This window comes from Vombatus ursinus, unplaced genomic scaffold (assembly GCF_900497805.2).
Source record: "Vombatus ursinus unplaced genomic scaffold, bare-nosed wombat genome assembly UNPS02009770.1, whole genome shotgun sequence".
In the NCBI taxonomy this organism is placed as follows: Eukaryota; Metazoa; Chordata; class Mammalia; order Diprotodontia; family Vombatidae; genus Vombatus; species Vombatus ursinus.
This window is the reverse complement of record NW_020949548.1, coordinates 5,210,045-5,230,922: the sequence shown is the minus strand read 5'-3', so window position 1 is coordinate 5,230,922 and position 20,878 is coordinate 5,210,045. Positions and strand designations below refer to the sequence as shown.

The 20,878-nt window shown below is 38.3% G+C and overlaps 1 protein-coding gene across 2 annotated transcripts in view; it reads left to right on the top strand.

The window, feature by feature from the left end:
* The window catches only part of GAS2 (growth arrest specific 2), a 149,804-nt gene that overhangs the window by 107,764 nt on the left and 21,162 nt on the right, over nucleotides 1-20,878 (top strand). The window lies entirely within an intron of this gene.

The following is a 20,878-nucleotide window of genomic DNA, read 5'->3' as shown; positions in this document are numbered from 1 at the left end:
TAATGGAATGGGAGGGAATATTACAAAGTATAATGGAATATAATATAATGTTACAAAACTATAATGGAATGGGATAAAATTATTAAATATTACAATAGTTCTAAATCTATAATCATTATTTTATCCAAAGAGTATCCAATAAGAGTAACCAATAATGAGCTCAGTAATATTAAGGAGAGCAAACACTGCCTGCCCAGAGAAGCCCAGAAATAATAAAAGAACTTTGGTCTATGAAAAATAAGGCATTGCTCCATCCTTTCTATCTAATACCTAGGTTCTATACAAAAGTGGGTTTGTGATACCAGATATCCTTTTCTTAGGAGTCAGACATATTTTGGTTACAGTACGCTAGATTTCAGACTGATTTGATTCAAAACCATTTGCATTTTTAAAGGCTCAAATGGAGAATTTTGCTCTAGTTTAAGAAATACGATCACAGAGGCAATTTAGAGAAAATACAAAGAATAATTTAATCTGAAGCTAACTGGAGGGATCCTGAGTGGTGGCGAGTCACCTTCTTTGAACTGCTTCTGAATTCAATCATCTCAGATCAATGGAAGGGTCATGTCCGCAGTTACCAATTCTGTTTCTTTTTTTTTTTTTTCTGAAACCATAAAAAATTCTACAGGACTGCGCCAGGGCAGGAAAATGAACTCACAGTATCCATCCCAGCAAGAGACTAGATTCTGTTGCTATAGTAACCCAGCCTGGAAATTTCTTTTGGGACTTGCTGTGGGCAGGTCCAACAATAGTGAGTGAGATGACTTTTAGGGCCACTGTTTTGACATATATTGATTTACTGTTAGTAAAAAAAAAAATAGCACAGTTCAAATTTTACCAGCTTCTAGCCGATGAAAAATGGACTGTTACATAATAATACAATGGGGTTTTAAACAAATAACAAGGAGATTAACGCCTCTGTTTACATTCACGGAAACACTGCATAGACTATCAATATATGAATGATTTTTTCACATTGCAGAGGCTGCTGGGGAAAGCCATTGTTCAAAAAATGCATATGTCAGACTTTGACCTCAGACAAAAACCTGGGGAAATAGCTGTGGCTCTTTCAGAAATAGGCCCTGCTTTGTTAGTTCTGATTCATTGAAGAGAATGCTTAATTTGGAGTCAATGAATTCTTCCACTTCTCGCTGTAAACGTTTGAGCAAGTCATTTAACTTCTCTGGTTTGTTATCTGAAGTGGTCGGACTAGATGACCTCTAAGGTCCATTCCATCGCTCGAACTATGAACCTATGATCTGATTTGATTTCTGGCTCTACCCCTTAATAGTTGCATTGCTTGGTGGTACAGTGGGCAGAGCCTCAGACTTGCAGCCAGGAAGATCTGAGTTCAATCCTGTCTCAGGTACTCACTAGCTGTGGGACCTTGGACGAGTCATTTAATCTTTTTCAGCCTCAGTTTCCTCATCTGTAAAATGGTGATGATAGTCCTGGAACCTACCTCATAGGGTTATTGTGAAAATCAGATGAGATAGGTGACATGTAAATTACTTCGTAAAATTTAAAGTGCTATATAAACATTGGCTATCAGCATCATTCTGATCATCACGATCATCATTGTAATCATCATCATCATCGCCAGAGTGATCAAGCCTCTCTGGGCCCCAGTCCCCTCTTCTGTAAAATGGGAGTGGGAGGGGTTGGATTAGATGATACCTTTCGGTTCTTAGGTCCTTTCCAACTCCAAATCTAGTATCCTTTCCAGTGAAATGTAAGATTTCACTAAGAAAGCACCATTACAGCTTGGAATAATATCCTACTTACTTTGACCAACTCTCTGAAATATAATTCATTGATCGTTACAGCTGAATGTTTTTAGTCTGTACATCCCATCCTTCCCTGGCAACTGCCACAAATCTGAACATTCTTCAGTAAGAAGACCTGGTATTTGGAAATTTTTGGCAAACATTTTGTTTCTATTTCCAAATTTAAATTCTTCTCTTGTGATGTTTATGCCCCATAATGGATGGCATACTGTAGTGGAAAGAATAGTGTCGGGGCAGGTAGGTGGCTCAATGGATAGAGCACCGGCTCTGAAGTCAGGAGGACATGAGTTCAAATCCGGCCTCAGGCCAAACACTTGACACTTACTATCTGTGTGACCCTGGGCAAGTCACTTAACCCCAATTGCCTAAAAAAAATATGGGGGTAAAAAAGAAAACAGTGTCTTCAAATCAAGAATTTTGACTCTGATACTCACTAGCTGTGTGACGTTGAGAGATCCACTAAACCCGGTCTTGCCTCATTTTCCTCACTTACAAAATGAGGGAATGGAGCAAGATGACCCTTCTAAGGACCCTTCTCAGCTTCTCTAGTCTTTGGCCTATGATCTCTCAGATTTGATTTCCAATTTATTAATGGTCGTTAATGTAATTTGTATTTCAGACACATTTTTCAGATAGCTCCCAGAGGGTTTTACTCATGTCAATTAACTCTTCCTCCACTGAGAGAGACCTTTTTCTTAGAAAAAGAAAAATAAATAAGAAAACATGTTTAAATGTAGCTAAATGATAAGGTGATCTTTTTCCTGATAGTTGTCCCCAGAGACTGGAACCATTCAGCCTTTGAAAATGTAAACTAATCTTTGACAAGAGGTTGCAGACAAAAAGAATGGATAGCTAGTTTAATGGCCCTTTGAAAATGAGAGGTATGATTTGAAATATTTCTCTGGGATAGAGAAATTAACAAACTTACCTCTTACTATTTCATGCCTAATTGTATTGTGATACAGTGGGGGGTGGGATTGGACTTGAAATCAAAGAAAGGACCTGACTGCCACTTATCCTTTCTAGGCCTCAGTTTCCTTATCTGTAAAAAGAAAGAGGTGGTTCTTGATGATCTGTGAGGTCCCTTCAACCTGTATGATCCCATGAATAGAGGAATTGTTTTCTTTGATTTTATGATGAGTGAGAGGAGCGATACATACATAACCAAATAAAACAATGCTTTCTTCAGCATCATTTATGGCTATTTCACACTACTGGCTGCTAAGACTAAGCAGAGATAAAATGACTTGGCATACTTCAATTTGATTTTTATAACCATCCTTTTCTCACTCTAAAGCCCCTACCAGCGATCATTGTATCTTTCTGTCATACTGTGACATGTGACTGTATCCCAGGTGGGGTCGTTAGTTTTCTCTTTGTGTGGTAGGCTCTCCAGACGTCCACAGGAAAAAAATTGTCCCTTTTCAACTGCTGTAAACCAAATTATTTAAATCAGTGGAGACATATTGGAACTGAAAAGTCAAATGACTGTGTAGAGAATAAGAGCAGACTTCATTATACATTCCAGATTTCAGAGCTGACGTTGTCCTCCTTCAGTCTTGAGAAATGTATTATTTAACAGCAGTCTGTTGCCTTACTCCACGCCATGACTGGTTCTGGTTTTCAAAGTCCTTAAAGGAATTCATGGTTTAAAGTAAAAAAAAAATTCAGAAGGACTCAGACACTGCTGCTTCACTTCAGAATGATTTTACTATGTAATTAGAGGGGTAGGATCGCCCTCAGTGGTTTGTTTGTACCATATGTAAAAATGAGGGCTTATGGTTTGATTTCTCTGGGGCTGGCCTAGTCTGATATTTTGGTAATAGTACTTAACATTGTCTTTTTTCCCCCCCTTCATTGATAATTCCCTCCTTCCCTCCACTAAATCTCTACTCTAATATTTCTTTGTGGCTTGGGAGGTTCTCAGAGGCTAAAATAGTGAAACCCAGGCTCTCTAAGGCCTTGCCAAGCTGCATAGGTTTGTAATAAAGGTCTAGTGACAAACTGCATTTGTATTGTTCATGGCCTAGCCACGGTAAGGGCTTATCACCAGAGTGTTAGCTAGCAACACTTAAAACTATCTAAGGTATGGAGAGATCTCCAAATCTTCAAGAAATCCCTCTGCTTCAACATTCAGTTACCTAATACGCTGAATTCTGAAGTTCAGAGAGTATTGATTATAAGAAAAAATTCAAGAATAAGAATATTTTATGAGTCAGTAAAATTTAATTTAGAATTATTCATGTTCGCCTTGTACCTAATTCCTGCAGTGAGTGTGGTGGTATGGGGACTGGGGTAGAGAGATGGGTAGGGGCAGGAAAGGAAGGGTAAGAGTTAAAAGATTTCAGACAAGACTAGCGTAATAAGGTGCAGTGGAAAGAGCTCTGGATTTGGAGTCAGACAGTCTGGGTTAAAAGAGTGCCTGACACTCTTTGTGACCTAGAACAAGTCATTTGACATCCCTGAGGGTCAGTATTTTCATCTGTAAAATGGGGGAGGATGGGCTGGATGGCATTGAGGTCCCTTCAGCTCTATACCTACAATGTTATGCATATGCAGTCGGTCTTACCTTGTTCTCTTGGACAGAAGACCACGTACTGTCACAGAAAGCACACTGGAGCCAGTGTCAGGAAATCCTATTCCCCCACTAGTTGTGACCTCGCTGACCTTCAGTTTCCTTCTCTGTGAAGTAATGGGATATACTGGATTCACTCTAGTATCTCTTCCAGTTCTAAGTCTATGTATTATTTTGTGATCCTACTAAGGGCAGAGAGAATTCTGGGACAAATTCTATGCAACAAACTAAAATTGCCCATCCACATTGATGTGTTGGCTTGGGTGATAATGTGGAAAGAATACTGGTTGCGAAATCAGAGGACCCTGGATTCAAATCTCAACTCTGCTTTTAATATCCATCAGGCCAAGAAGTCCCTTACTCTCAGTGGGCACTTTTTTTTTTTACCAATAAAATGAAGGGGTTGGGTTAGATGATCTCAGAGGTCTTTTCCAGATCTAAATTTGTGATCTTGTGATTCAGTATTTTATATTTATATCTGGAAAGAATATTTCATTTTGGGATTATTGGTCTTTTGTCTTTCCTTAATGTGACAATGATCTTGCCAGGTTCTTCACTGTGCATTTTAAATGGACCTGAAGTCATTGCTCAGTTTATATATGGATTTACTCCTTTGACTGTGCACCTGTATCATCTAAGACCACTTGGGATGTCATTCAATCCCTGTTAGAGTTGAAAAAAGAGAAGACCCTGGCACAGAAGAAGGCAGGAGGGATTGTAACTTGATCAGGGAGCATAACTATTGGCTTCTTCAGTGACTTAGCCAAAGAGATTTTTTTTTAAAGTAGGAACTATACCTTAAAAATCATCCAAAAACCAGTTTACATTAGGTATGTAAAATGTTCTCATTAGACTTTAAAATTTGGCATTTATTTAACTGATTTGCTCAGATTGAAATCAGATTCTTTTCTATATAACTAGGATGTCCTCATCTGTGGTAAGATTTTTGTTTTTAGATATAAGGATATGTTGTTTTGGGGAGGTTGTATGGTACTGGTTGTATGTCTACAATACGAGTGTGTTGGAAAGAAAATTGAGTTTAGAGTCAGAGAACCTGGATTCAAATCTTAGCTATCCTCCTTACAATCTTTGTGACTTTGGACAAGTCACTCAGCCTATATAAATGATGGGCTTGGAATAGAAAATCACTGATGTCCCATTTAACTCTATGAGCTGATGATGCTTTTAATCAATTGGATGCATCATATTAACTATGCCCATGGCACATAGTAAGCACTCAATGTTTGTTGTATAGAATCGAATGTGCTAAACTCATCTTCAAAATTAGAATGTACTAAATTATATATTAGAATATACCAGAATTGAATATACTAAAATCATAATTTTAAATGTTCTGTCTAATGTTTGATTTCATTAGAACTATTTGAAATAACAATGATAATCCTCCTACTTTCTGAAAAGCAATTTCTTACATTGTATTTATATAGATTTGATTTCCTGTTAGAGACATTTTCTTCTGGAATTTTTTTTTTGAGGGGATGAATCCCTTGACTAGTTTATTAGTAATTTTTATTGACTTAGAAATCTGCTAATCTCAGATCACAAAATAGTTATTAAGTAGCAATTTATGAAGTTGTCAAATGTATGACATTTCTTTCTTAACTTGCTGCTCCTCCCAATAAGAACATTCTTTTTTAAAATTTCTATTATATTGACCTACAAAGTTTCATGGTTGTAGTTATAACAGTTGCTAGTGATTTCTTTCACTTTATGCAGCCTTATGGACTGAGGCTTCCTTTTTTGCATAATAAGTGGCAATGGACACAAATATTCATCATGTGTCATGCTCCAGAATTATTGACAAGTGTGCATAGTAGTCAGATATACCTGTGGAATATCATTGGCATTATCAATATAAATTTGATATATGTCCCAAGGGCCCAAATTATATAAAATGGATACAATTTGGTGGCTTAAAAAGTGTTGTTGTTTGGTTGTTTCAGCCATTTTGGGGTTTTCTTGGCAAGGATGCTGGAGTGATTTGCCATTTCCTTCAAATTTTACAGATGAGGAACCAAGGCAAACATGGTTAAATAACTTGCCCATGGTCATACAGCTAATAAGTGTCTGAAACTGGATTTAAACTCACAAAGATGAGTCTTCTTGATTCCAAGCCTAGTACTCTATCCACTGGGCCACCTAGCTGCCTGCTTAAAAAGTAATATGTTGCAAACATCATTCTTTTCTATTTATTAGTCAAAGATGGTGAAAATGTCATTATTTGTGCTTTTTTGTACTGATGGAGAAGATCTAAGTTCAAATTGTACCTTAGGCAGTGTGTGACCCTGGTCAAGTCAATTAATTGTGTCTTAGTTTTCTTATCTGTAAAATAATAAGTATTGACTTGACTTCTAAGGTCCCTTCAAGCTATACATTTATGATTCTATGCTTTATTAAGTGTTCCCTATGCACCCAAGTAAGTATGGAGGATACAAAAAAAAAACAAGGAAAATAGCATCTATCCTCAAGGAATTTACATTCTAATGTCAGAGACTACATGTGTTAATATAGGCATATACAAGTCACATACATAGCAGATACAAACTGATTTTGAATAAGAAGTCACTAATAACTGGGGGCAGGGGGAAAGGGAGGAAGGTTTCTGGCTGAAGGTAGTATTTGGGCTGACTTTAAGAGAAAACTAGAGATTCCAAGAAGTGGAAGTATAAATGGAGAGCTTTCTAGTCAAGGGAAGACCTACAAAAAAGGCAAGGAAATGAGATACGTAACATAGTGTGTGAGGAATAGCAAACAAGGAGGCCACTAGGACCAGATTGTAGGGTACATGGAAGGGTGCAATACATAAGAAGACTAAGGAGGTCAGAAGGAGACAAGGTATAAAGGGATTAAATGCCTAACAAGAGGCTTTATATTTGTTCCTAGAAGTAATAGAAAGCCACTAGAGTTTACTGAGTAGGGGAGATCATACAGTGCTTTAGAAAAATCCCTTAAGTGGCTGTGTAGAGAATTGGAATGGAGTGGGAGAAACTTGAGGCTGGCAGACCAATATGGAGACATTTCACATGAAAGGCATTATGGGTAGGAACTGTTTGTTTGGATATGTGGGGTGTATGAGAGTTAGGAGTCCAAGAATGACCCAAAGTTATGAAAGAAAGATGATGGTGCCTTTGATAGTAACAGGGAAGTTCAGAAGAAGAGTGAATTTGAGGTGGCAATTAGTGACTTTAATTGCTATGTGATTGGGCCATAGAAGTAGGTCATGGAAGCTTCTTTCCAGATTTCTTTTTCATATTTGTTGTTATTAACCAGTTGTTTCAATCGTGTCATGACCCCATTTTGGGTTTTCTTGACAAAGATCCTAGAGTGGTTTGTCATCTCCTTCTTCAGCTCATTTTACAGATGAGGAAACTGACGCCAACAGGGTGAAGTGACTTGCCCAAAGTCACATGGATAGTAAGTGTCTGTGCCCAGATCTGAACTCAGGAAGTTGTCTTTCTGACTCCAGGCCCAGCACTCTATCCACTGTACCACCTAGTAGCCCCATATTTAGGCCTAACATTTTCTGCTGATGTGAAGCATTATAAAGACTCTGTTATTAATCTGGCCCATGGTTTGCCACTTGAAGCATTGTCCAGTAATTGGAGAATTCATTATTGATATGCAGTATACTTGCAATTAAATAGACTGCCATGTCCTAATCGTCTTTGCACTATAAGAAAACCCCTTTTATTTCAAGCATTGTAGCAATATTTTGACCTTTGCTGCTATTATTCAATTTGTTTTCATTCAGCAAACATTACATGTCAAGCATTAGCACTATGTGGCAGATACTGTGCTAAGTGTCAAGGATAGAAATCTAAAAAAATGTAAGTTGCTGAGCTCAAAGGGTTTACATTTTTCCTGTAGAATATAATATATTCTCTGATAAATAAATATAAAATACTTAGAATAATTTTGGAGAAGAGAGAACTAACAATAGGGGAAGAATTAAGGGTGGGGCCTCTTGTAGAAGTTTGGATCAGAGCCAAGTGTTGTAAGAAGCTAGGGGCTCTAGGAGGAAGGGGAAGGTGGGGGGAGCATCCAAAGCATGGGGGGCAGAGGATGTATAAGATAATTTAATATATATATATATATAATGTATATATATATATATATGTACACACACACACACACACACACACACACATACTTATTTGTGTCTAAAGGTAGCCATCTCTAGGGTAAGTGGGGAGAGGGGAGAGAAAAAAAGAAATTTGCATGATAACCTTATTAGATGTTTAAAAGGAATAGTAAGCTGCACATTATAGATTTGCAATTTCACATGCATCTTTTTATTATACTATGTTGTAGAAATGTTTGTTTTATTTCATAAACTAAAAATAAAATAAATACATGTGAAAAACATAGAGGGAGGGACATGCCATCTGTGAAAGGTCATAGAGATAGAAGATGTAATGGAGACAGAAGATGAAACTGCAAATAAGCCAGTTTGTCTGGAATGTAGTGTGAGTACAGAGGAATAATATTTTAAAAAGTATTAAATAGTAAGCCGGAATGAGGCTGTAAAAGGTTTTAAATGTCCAACAAATAACATATTATGGTTCCAAAATGTTTTATGATAATTATCCTCATCAGAACCCTGTGAGTTATATTATTAGTTCCAGTTTAGAAATGAAAGCAAAATAAAACAAGACCAAAGAAAACTAAGGCTCACAAAGATTAAGAAACCAGATCAAGATCCCATAATTAGGCTCAATTCCAGGTCTTCTGAGTCCCAGAAAAGCATTGTTTCTGTTACATTCAGCTGCTACATTTAGTGGTTTGGTGAGCATGATTTATCTGACTTTTATGATTGAACATTTCAATAGGGCCTCAGGGCTATCACTCTGAGGATCAGTCCCCATGGTATAGGATGATAAATGCAGAAAGACAAAGGAACATGGACAGGATAGTAACCTTAGGATATCCCGGGAAAGTTGTCTTTTCAACTAACTACCTTTTAACTGATTGTTCAGTGGAGATTTTCCACTTTTCCCCAAAAAGCAGAGAGTAGCAAGAATTCTAACCATTCAGGGGGTTACTGTCCTTTATAAGTACTTTTGCCTGGACTTTGTGTCTCATTTTATGCTCAATTACCTTAGCAGGTCTTTTTGTTGGGTGACAATCATTATACTACCTTCCCTAATACACAGCTATCAAAGATTGAAAAGTACTTACAGTTCCTCAACCCAAACCCAGTGTGAACTGCATCTTTGAGCACTTAAAATTGAGCAGAGGTTGTAATATTGGGTGTCCCAAAAGTCTTAATACAGTCAATCGTCTTGAAAGTGTGCTAAGACTTCCTGGACACTCTATAGCTTAGTGAACTGCAGAATCTATCGTAAAGATGCAAAATAGTACTTTGCACTGTTTTGTAGTGTGAGCACATAATAAATGATAGTTGAATGAATGAATGAAAAATTGTCCCCCAAAATAAAATAGAATATAGCAGGAAAAACAAGGGATTCCCAGTCAAGGGACTTGGATTTAAATTCTGACTCCGCTACTCAATAGTGACCTTGGGTAAGTCACTTCACCTCTCCAGGACTCTGTTTCCTTCTCTATAAAATGGAGAGAGTTGGACTAAATGCTCTCAGCATCTCCTTCCACCTCTAAATCCTAAACCAACACGGAGATAGCCCTCTTATTCCCCTCTCCACGTTTGGGCCATGATGTACCACCTTAGGGAGCAAGTTTTACCTTCCTTGACTCTAAGAAAAGTTATTGACTTGCTCTGTGTTGTTTCGATTCCTTCTGTGGGGAAAACATGGAAGAGGACTGCCTGGGGACTTCAGTTTGACAGGTCAGCAAATTCAAGCTAATCTCCAAATCAATCTTGCGCATCTCTGCAATGGAGAATGAAACTGCCTACATAAGAGCCAGGTCTTTGAATTAAGGTCTTGCATTGGTAGGATCCCTCTCAAGAAAAGCATAATGTCTTCCTTATGAATGGTGGGATCTTCAAAAATGATTTCTGTGAATTGAACTGAAGTTAAAAGTGGAGCTATCCTTTAAAAAGTATAACCCGCTACTCCATTTTCATCCATTAACACTTTCAGAGCGATTACTTATCCAATTGCTCATCGTCAACCCAAAAAGCAGAAAGTGAGCTAACTGGAGGACCAGAACATTGGAAAGATTGTCTTTTGAGAGGGCCAAAGAGTAGAAAGTTTGGAGTATAAAGCAGTGTCAAAGGGAACAACTTCTCTGACCATTCGTGGTTCCCCAGAGGATCACTGAATCATAGATTTAGAGTTGGAAAACACCTTCAAGGCCATCTAGCCCACCCACCTCATTTTGCAGGTGAAGAAACAAAGCCCAGGCAAGTTAAATGGTTTTCACACAGGTAGGAAATGACAGAGCTAAGATGTGAATCAGGTCTTCTGACTCAAAATCCAATATTCCTTGTACTGTGCTATCTTTTCTTCCACAGCAGTAAAGGGTCAAGAAAACAGCAACTAGGGACAGCAAGGTGGCGCAGTGGATAGAACACCGGCCCTAGATTCAGGAGGACCTGAGTTCAAATTCGACCTCAGACACATAACACTTACTAGCTATGTGACCCTGGGCAAGTCACTTAATCCCATTGCCTAGCCAAAACAACAACAACAACAACAGCAACAACAACAACTAGGGAACAGTAATGAGTAGTTTTCAAGGAAGATACACAATATTGAGAATGCAATCATATGTGGGAGAAAAAAAATCATCTAGTACCTAGAGCAATCCTTTAACCATACTAAGAACTTAATATGTACTGTTGAAATGAATTGAATTGAATCTCCTTATAGTATTTTTCTTTGGATTTTAAGAATACTTAATTTTTACATTAGGCCACTATTACATTCATCCCCAGAAGCCGAGAGATGGAAAAGATTTCACAGGGCCTCTCTTCTACCTGATCCCTGAGCAGGCAACCACTGTACATTGTTTCCCACAAGTGGTCATCCTGTGCAATTCAAACAGAAATGAATCTCTGAAGCCACATATTGACTTAGAAAACCACAAGTTAGCATTATCTATGTTGTGTTGTATTTTTATTTATTTTGTTAAACATTTCCCAATTACATTTTATCACGGAATGGCCCCGACTCTAGAGTTTTGCAGGTGGGCTGCAAGTTTGACACCTTTGATCCGATGCATGCTTGAAGGCCTCTGGCGATGGGAAACTCATTACCTCCCAAGGCAATCCATTCTACCTTAGGGTAGCACTAATTGTTAGGAAGACATAAACTGCATACACAGGGCTCATTTTCTGTTAATTCATATATCTTTTCAGAAAAAAGCACCCTTCTACAGAGTAATGGAATTTTTTGAGTTAGAAGAGACTTTAGAGATCATGAAGCTGAATCCCTTACCTGCAGCATAAATCCTCTCTATCATGTCCCCAACAAACAGTCATCCATTATTTAATTCAAGAATTTATTGCCAGACACTTGACACTACATGGCAGATACGGTCCGAGGTGCTGGAAATACAAAAGTAAAACATTCAATGTTCCTTGACCTCCTTGGAATTCTCTGCAAAAGGATTTCCAAGCAAGGGACAGCAGACTGAAAGAGTCCCTTCACCTGAGCCCTCTAGAGTGGAAAGTCTAATATTTGTGTTAAAATTTATTTTAACAAGAACAAGTCACTTAAAAATGTTTACACTCCAGTCTCGTCAAGCATACATTATTTTGTAAGTATGATTCTCCTTCCAAAGGGCATACAAAGGGATCCAGTCCTAGAGATTGTCACATAGACCCCCAAACTGTTTATTTCAACTTGTAACAAAAGTATTCAAAATGATAAGATCAAAATGGCCCCTTTTCTTTGTAAATGGTGTATCTTTCTCTGAGGAACTTGAGAGCTCATTATAGATTATCTTCTTGACTCTGTGGGTCTTTAATGTTATGGTCTCTGGAATTAGAGTTAATTATTTGTAAAGTTAAATAGGAAAATCTACCTATTTACTTAGTTAAGTATTGACCTGCCCTTATATTTGAAGGCCAAAGGATCATTGGTTTAGAACATTTGGTCCAACCCTTTCATTTCAGACATAAGGAAATTATGTCCAGAAAAGTTAAGTGATTGGCAAGATCACACAGGTAGAAAATGGCAAACTGAGCTGAGATTCGAATTCATATCTGAGTGCTGCTGTCTTTCCTACTACTCCATGCAGTCTCCAGCGGACATTAGTCACATGTGATGTGATCCACTTCATGAATAGTTTATGTGATTCCCACAGTGATGCCATAAAGGGCCAGGGCTAGACAGCTGATCACATGCCCAGCCTATGATGCATCTCCAGTTAGCCTAGTAATCCTTCATTACAATAACAGTTGTCTGTGGACATTTATGGTTTGGGCAGGAACAAACATCAGAGATCACTTTTATCTTATTGTTTCACACTCAAATGCCCTTCTTGATTTCTTGACAACTGAACTGTGCTCAAAATATAAACCCGATTGGATGCGGCCTTCCTAAAGAATATAGGTTGCCCTCAGAAAGGCAGACTGAGCTAAGAAGTGACAAAAAGCTATCATTTCTGGGAATGATTTCATTCAATCCTTTTCCATATGCCATTCAAATTTTAAGACTTTCAAATAAAAACTGCAATTTTGGAAGGTCTTCCCATAAAGTAGCCTGTTGTGGTTTATATCATATAGCAGCTAGATCACTCTTCCCTCACTCCTCCCCCAGTACTGCTAACATTATAAGCCTCCCAAACTCAACTAGCTCTGCAGCAAAGCTAGAAAGGTAATTTTAGGTAGTGAACAGAGAAGGTGAATGGGAATAGGGATTTCATCTATCAAAAGCTTATTATAAATGTCTTTCTGAATTTGCTTGTTAGCAGAAGAAAGTAAACACAGCTGGTTATGGGAGTGGTTATTTTTTAATAATATTGGGGAGGGGATGATCTAGACCTGTGATTTGAACCGTATCAGGAACTTTTGGCATAGAAAATTCCTCCTCTTAGGAAGATCAGCATCTTCTCTGAAATGTATAGATTTTGAGGGATTTCAAGAGATTAAGTGACATGCACAGATATGTGGAAAAGGTAAGGAATACAAGGCAGATCTTCCTGACTGCAAGGGTGAGTCTCTATCAACAATGCCATACTCTACATTAAAAATGTTTATTTTCTCTAAGTATCTTTAAAAAGACAATGTTTACTAAAGCGAGGTGTGATACATGTTATAATAACCACAGCCAGAATTCCCAGAATTTTAAGATGAGTTTTTAGGTTGATGATCAGATATCTGGTATCTGGGGGCAAGAAGGAGAAAGGGCTTTTGAAGAATCAGAATCTCAGAATGGGAAAGGCCCTTAGAGGCCTTCAGCTGGTGGCATAATAGATGAAGCACTGGGCCTACAATCAGAAAGACCTGAGTTTAAATCTAGCTTTGGACACTTCCTAACTGTATGATCCTGCACAAATCCCTTAACCTCTGTCTGCCTCAGTTTCCTCAGTTATAAAAGGAGGATAACAATAAAACTTACCTGTCATGTTGCTGTAAGGATCAAATGAGATAATAATTATAAAGCACTTTTCAAACTTTAAAGCACTATACTAGTTCTGTTTATTGGGGAAGTTAGGTGGTACAGTGGGTAGAGTGTTGGGCTTGGAGTCAAGAAGACTCATCTTCTTGAGTTCAAATCTGACCTCAGACACTTACTAGCTGTGTGATCCTAAGCAAGTCACTTAACTATTGTTTATCTATGTTTCCTTGACTGTAAAATGGGAATAATAATAGTACCTACCTCCCAGGGTTGTTGTGAGGGTCAAATAAGATAATATTTGGGGGGAAAAGGTTGTATACATGTTCCTTTCCCCTCCCCCTCTATTCTGACTGGCACCCAAACAAGAATTCCTCTACAATATGACCAATCTGTGGTCTTCCATCCTTTGCTCCAAGTCCACTGGTGAGACAGCTCTCACAGCAGCCTGAAGCAGCTCCTTACACTTTTGGATAGCTGCAATTTGGGGAGGTTTGATTTGCCTCAATTTGATATTTTGCTACTTCTGCCCATTGATTATAGCTCTTCTCCTGCATCCAAGCAGAACATGGCAGACCTTCAAATATGGAAGACAGCCATCCTGCCCCAATCAAAATCTTCTTTTCCCATTGTAACCATGCCAATTTCCTTCCTCTAACCCCCATCAGCTTGATCTCAAGGTTCTTCAACATACTGCTCTACCACCTTTGGAGCCTTTCCAACTCATCAATGTGCTTCCTGAAATGGGTTGCTGAGAATTGAACATATCAGAGGTAATCCAACCAGGGTCAAAGGCAGAAAGCCCAACTTAATTCTTTCTCCTCACGATGCCTCTCTCAATATACTCTAAGAAAACAATTAGCCTTTTAGGCTGCCGTGTCCCACAGTTAACATCTCTGTTTCATGTTCCATTAAAACCTAAGATATTTTTAAAACTGTTGTTGCTCCATGCTTCCCACAACCTTCTCACCTCCCACCTCCCCACACACATCTTATACATGTCAATTTTATATTCTGAACCTTGATATAAGATTTCACATCTATTCTTTTCAATGTTTGCTTGATTAAATTTGGTCTAATACCATTCCTTAGAGATCTTTTTAGACCTGACTTGGCCATCCAGTGTGCTCACTCCACTTGCTAAGCCTGCTCTCTAGGCCTTTATCCAAGTCCTGACTAAGAATTGCCTGTCTTCCTATAATCCTGCAGAGCCCCATCTCCTCCACAATAGTTTAATGATCACTGATAGTAGCACTGTCATCCGTATGTTCTTTCAGCCCACTGGCATGCAATTCATCTGGAAGTGGTGACTCAAAAGGATTTTCAGGGACTTCTGAAGGAGGTGGGTGGTCAAGATGGGGATCAGGCAATTTAAATCAAGTCTATACTCTCCTCCCACCCTCAAGGAGAGAAGCTTGGAAGCTGGGTGGCATTGTGCAGGTTGGACTGAGACAAGACGTTTGGGTGATTAGGGAAAACATCGTAGCCTTTCTTTGGAAAGTTGTATTCCTATCATCTATGCGTAAACAATTTCAGAATTTCCATATTTCCTTCCTTGTCCTTTTCCAGCATGTGCTTCCTCTTTTTCCTCTTCTGAAATAATGAGTGGGGAAGGAGACAACAAATGTGGCTGTGGAGATGACCAATCTACTTCATTTTTCTCTTGACTCGTGCTTTGTTCAGAAAAGCTTTGTGCATCAGCAGCAGGCCTGCCCTGAGAAGGGCTCACTAATGACAGGAAATTTTAGAGTAGGCCTTGTTCATTAAAGGAGAAACTGAGTCAAAATGTGACAAGAATCATCTAGACCTTTTTTCTTGTAGCAATTTCACTGTAATGGCTGCCAGGAAATATGGTTATTAGTCAATCTGCCTATTTCTCTCTTTCAGGAGCTCAGAAGAGCTAGTTGCCAATCAATTCTGTCTAGTGATACAAGGTTCTCTCATCTGTCTTGGGGTATGGTTTTTTATGTTTTTAGCAACAATCACTGGGCTCATTTGCCTCCCTCCCCACCTCTACCCTCCTATTCCCCTTAATTCTTTTGAGTTTTGTCTCACGGACTCACCCCAGTCCCATGATTTTATTTAAAAAGAAAACAAAAAACAAAACCCACTTAATCAAAGTAGTAATGTAAGTATTTGAAGAAGAGAAAGGAAATAAACATTTATTAAGCACCTACTATATGCCAGGCATTGTGCTGATCACTTTATATAGGTTTGTTATTGTCAAAGAAATAACTGTGTGTATCATAAATGGAAATGGTTTTTCAATCTCTACTCTAGCCTTCAAATAGAGAAAACAAGCAACAAAATCTTTTGAGTGCCTCAGGGACTCCACACCCAGCAGTGGCAGCTTCCTATGAAGTCTAGACCACAGAACAACATGAATTGACACCTGTTTCATAAACCTTCTCTTCTCAGAAGGAAAAAAAAATGTTGGATTTGGAGGTAGAGCAACTGGAATTGGAATTCTGGCTCAGGCACTTACTACAGATCCGATCATGGATAAATCACATAACCTCTCTGGGTCTCAGTTTTCTTTGAAGGGCTAGCTTTATGGAGTTCAGGCTTTGTCATTTCCAAGGATCAGAAATTCTTCTGGTCTTCAGTCTGTTTCTAAACCCCACAGAGCTGAAATAGGGTGTAGATGAATGTTCCAGAGGGTCCATTCTTTTTCACTGTTCATCTTTCAGTCTTAATGTCAATCTATGACCATGCTCTTAGCCCAGGCTCTTTGTAACTCTAGTCAGCACATTCCCCTAAATCAGCATAACCTGTAACCTTTAACTGATGTCAAAGGTTATGGAGTCATTGATTTCAAGATGGGAGGGACCACAAAGGAAACTGAGTTCAAACCTATAATTCTACAGTTGAATTTGAGGCCCAGAGATGTTCAATGACTCCCCCATGGTCACATTAGTGAATTGGTCTGGGTTAGAACCTAGCCTTTTCTACCATACCTGGTGTATGGTGTTTAAAGATAACCCTCCAACCACACACAACTCAGTGCCCACTGATTCACTGTTTCCAGTGAAATGGGGCCAAGGATAATATTCTTCTTCCAGAGGACTTCCTACCTTCAATCTCCAAATGTCTTATTTTTATAAAATTGTCTTTCCCAAGGCAAACATCATAGTGCTTACCCACCTCACGATTCAGGGCTCACTCCACAGGAGAATTAGTAAATGAATTTCTCCTACCTCTTTCCATTAGATGCTTTTCAATGGCTCTGCTTAGAGTGGCTTATGTAGCACACCATTTAAAAATGAGTGTTTATACCACAGGCTAAAAGGAAAGTGAGTGGTTTACTTGGTAGCCAGACATTTAAGGACTGCAGTCTGAAGTAGCTATATGTGGATAACTTGGTAGAGGATTTTAAGCAGAGTTTGGCAAATTGATTTTAGGGAATCTAGAAAGATTTTTTTTTCCTCTTTGGAGTGGGGTATGCTGGTTATACCCATTACCAGTTTTATTATAAGGTTCTTTCCATTGGGTGTGGATATGCTATTAAGAACTTTATTTTTCCCTCAGTGCAAATTTACTGTTCAGCAAGGTTTTTCTCCGCCCACCCACCTCCTCCTCTCCTCTTCTTTCTTTTTATCCCATAGTACAATGCCTTAATTAATTAACCTGTAGGTTGAGACGTTACTTTGATTTGCCAAAAGACTTGTGATCTTAGCTGGCAGCTGAGTGTGTTTATGTGTGTGAACTTGAAGTGGAATAGAAGCAGAAATTCTAAGGCCTTTCCACCCTTCTCTCCTCCCCATTCTTCCTTCGCCCTCCCACACACCCCGACCCACACCCCCATAGCTTCCATTTACACTGTATCTAGAGAGTGGTTCCAAAAGTCTTAGTGCGAATTTAAGCTTTGATTTTGGGGATCACCCTATATATCATGTATACATCTGATTATTCATACATTGCCCTCCCACATTAGAATGTTCACTCTGTGAGGGCAAAAAAATGCATTTTTTTTCCTTTTCATTGTATCCCCAGCACTCATCAGAGTACCTGGAACATTTTTGTTGTTGTTCAGTCATTTTTTTTTGTCATGTCCGATTCTCTGTGACCCCATTTGGGGTTTTCTTGGCAAAGATATTGGAATAGTCTGCCATCTCCTTCTCCAGATCATTTTACAGAGGAGGAAATTGAGGCAAATGAGGTTAAATGACTTGCCCCAGGGTCACACAGCTAGGCAGGATTTGAATCTTTCTGAATCCAAGCTCAACAGCGGTTACCTAGCTGCCCTATTTGAAACACAGTAAGTGCTTAATAAATGCTTGTTGACTGACTGCTTCCGATGCATAGAGGGAAAAAATTTACCTTTACTTGATAGGAATATGAGAAATTCTCAAAATGGGGATCTAGGGATGGGGTTACAGCAACAACTGGTTTGGGGCTTTATTGCTAAGGTATGGTGATTGCCATGGTAAGAAAGTATGCCTTCCCTCTCCTGATGTTGGTACCCTGAGGAAAAGCCAGAGTTTACCCACCCTAGTTTTGGTCCTTCTGCTCAGTAAGGCTTAGAAATTTTTGGAAGGTCACTATCTACTGATTAAGAACCTATGCTTTCTAATACATATATATGTATGTGTGTATATATACATATATATATGTACGTGTGTATATATGTATATATTATATATGTTTACATATAGTATGTGTGTATGTGTATATACTCAGTTCTAGTGTCTTACATACACACGCATATGCATGTACACATGTATACACACATACATACATGTGTAAAGGTATGTATACACATATATATGTTTAAAGGTGTGTGTATACACATACATATGTACATATATACATATATTTCTACATATACACATAATGTATACACCCACACATATATATGTGTATATACATTTAATTGAATATTGATCAGTCTGTTTCTGTTCTAGTTTCTCTGCTTTTTAGACAGGATAACTGAAATGCAACATGTTGATTTTGGCATGATTTGGTACATCTGGCTGGTACAGAAAGGCCTTCTGGATTCCAGTAAGGTCAGAGTTTCCACTCGTTAATCAGGGGTTTCTTCAGTGTGAATTTTATGTAGAATGAAATTGTCTGCCACTCAGTCTCTCATGGAAAGAAAAGGAGAAAAGAAAGCCAGTGTCATTTAGTTCTAAAAATTCTTTTTTTTTGGGGGAGGTTGCTTTTTGAACCTCTGGGTAATATCAATTGACGAGAGTCAAATAAATAAGCCAAACCACACGGTCTGGTGTTCCCGTCCACATGTTTTTAGAAATGTGTTACCATGAGCTATTTTTTTTTCTTTAGATTCTTTCTAATTCCTTAGTTCCCACTTTCTTATTCTACCCTGTCATGGGACACAGCATTTTTGAATAATAAAAAGTTTTGGGACTCCTCAAGTGAGACCAGCAGTGATAGTCAAGTATTTTTATATTGAAACTGCTAGTAAGTCCAGAGTCCTCCCAAGAGTCCCTCTGTAGCAGTTTAAAACCTTTTGGGTTTTTGTTTTTGTTTTTGTTCTTTTTTTTATTTTGGTTCAGAGTGTTTTTATATGCAGAAGCTAGCGGTTCCAGATGTGTCGCTGATTCATGAATCTCTCTGGAAGTGAGACAGCAAGGGTCTTTGGGCCTGTCCCACTATAGAAGCATTTAAATCTGTTTTGGCAGAGGGCTGGGAAAAGTACAGCTCCAGATGATTAAAAAACCATACGTAAATGCCTTGATCCATTTCTTTCTTCCATTATTAAACAGGTAGCAACAGGATTAAAGGTTAAGGAATCCTGAGAAAATTTTCCTTACCCACTCCAGATCTTAGCAATCTCCCCTTCCACCGACCTCCTCATCTATTTTTTGGCACCATTTGGATTGTGTTTGGCACAGGCTACATTGTCTCGTTAGTTACTATTTTTTTCCTATGTCTAATCAACTAAATTGTAATTCCTTTGAAGACAAGGATGTTAACACGGAGCAATTACATAACCTCTCTCCAGGCCTGAGTCTCCTCATTTGTAAAATGATAGTCTCCAGACTAAGTGGGATGCAAAGTATAAGACATAGTTCCTGCCCTCAAAGAGCTCCTACTCTAGTTGGAGAGGTGACATAGAGCTAACAATAGAAGAAATAACAAAAGAGATTCCAGAAGAAAGGAATAATAACTAACAGCTAAATTAGCGCTTCACATACATTATTTCACCCCCACAACCTGGACATATCTCTCTCATCCCTCATATTCAGTTTATTTTAAATCAATTTTATTTCATTTCAGCTCTGCATTCTCTCCTTCCCACCTACTCTCCCTATTTTGAAAGCAAGAAAAACCAATCCTGTTATAAACATGTACAGTCAAACAAAACATATATATATATATATATATAGTTCAATTTGCATTCTGAGTCCATCAACTCTCTATCTGTAGTTGGGTAACATATTTTATTAAGAGGTCTCTGGATTGGTTTGGTCATTGAGTTGATCATAGGTTGTCGCTACAATATTGCTATCACAGAAATTGTTCTTTTGGTTCTGCTGACTTCACTTTGCTTCAGTTCATACAAGTCTTCCCAGGTTTCTCTGAAACCATCCCTTTCATAATTTCTTGCAGCATAATAATATTAGATCACATTTGTGTATCATAATTTGTTCAGCCATTCTTTAATTGATGGGTATCCCCTTAGTTTCTAATTACTTGGCACCATGAAAAGAACTGCTATAAATATTTTACACACAAGCTTTTTTCCTCTTTTTTTGTTTTTTTTTTTTAGGGATAGATGGGGTAGTGGTATTGCTACATTAAAGCCTGTGCACAGTTTAGTAGCATTTTGAGCATAGTTCCAAATTGCTTTCAAGAATGGTTGGAACAGTTCACAGCTCCACCAACAGTGCCTCAATGTACCTGTTTTCCCATAGCTCCTCCAGCATATTGTTTTCCTTTTGTGTCAATGTTGTCAATCTGATGGGTGTAAGATGGTATCTCAGAGTTGTTTTAATTTATATTCCTCAAATTATTAGTTATTTAGAGCATTATTTCATGTGGTTAATGAT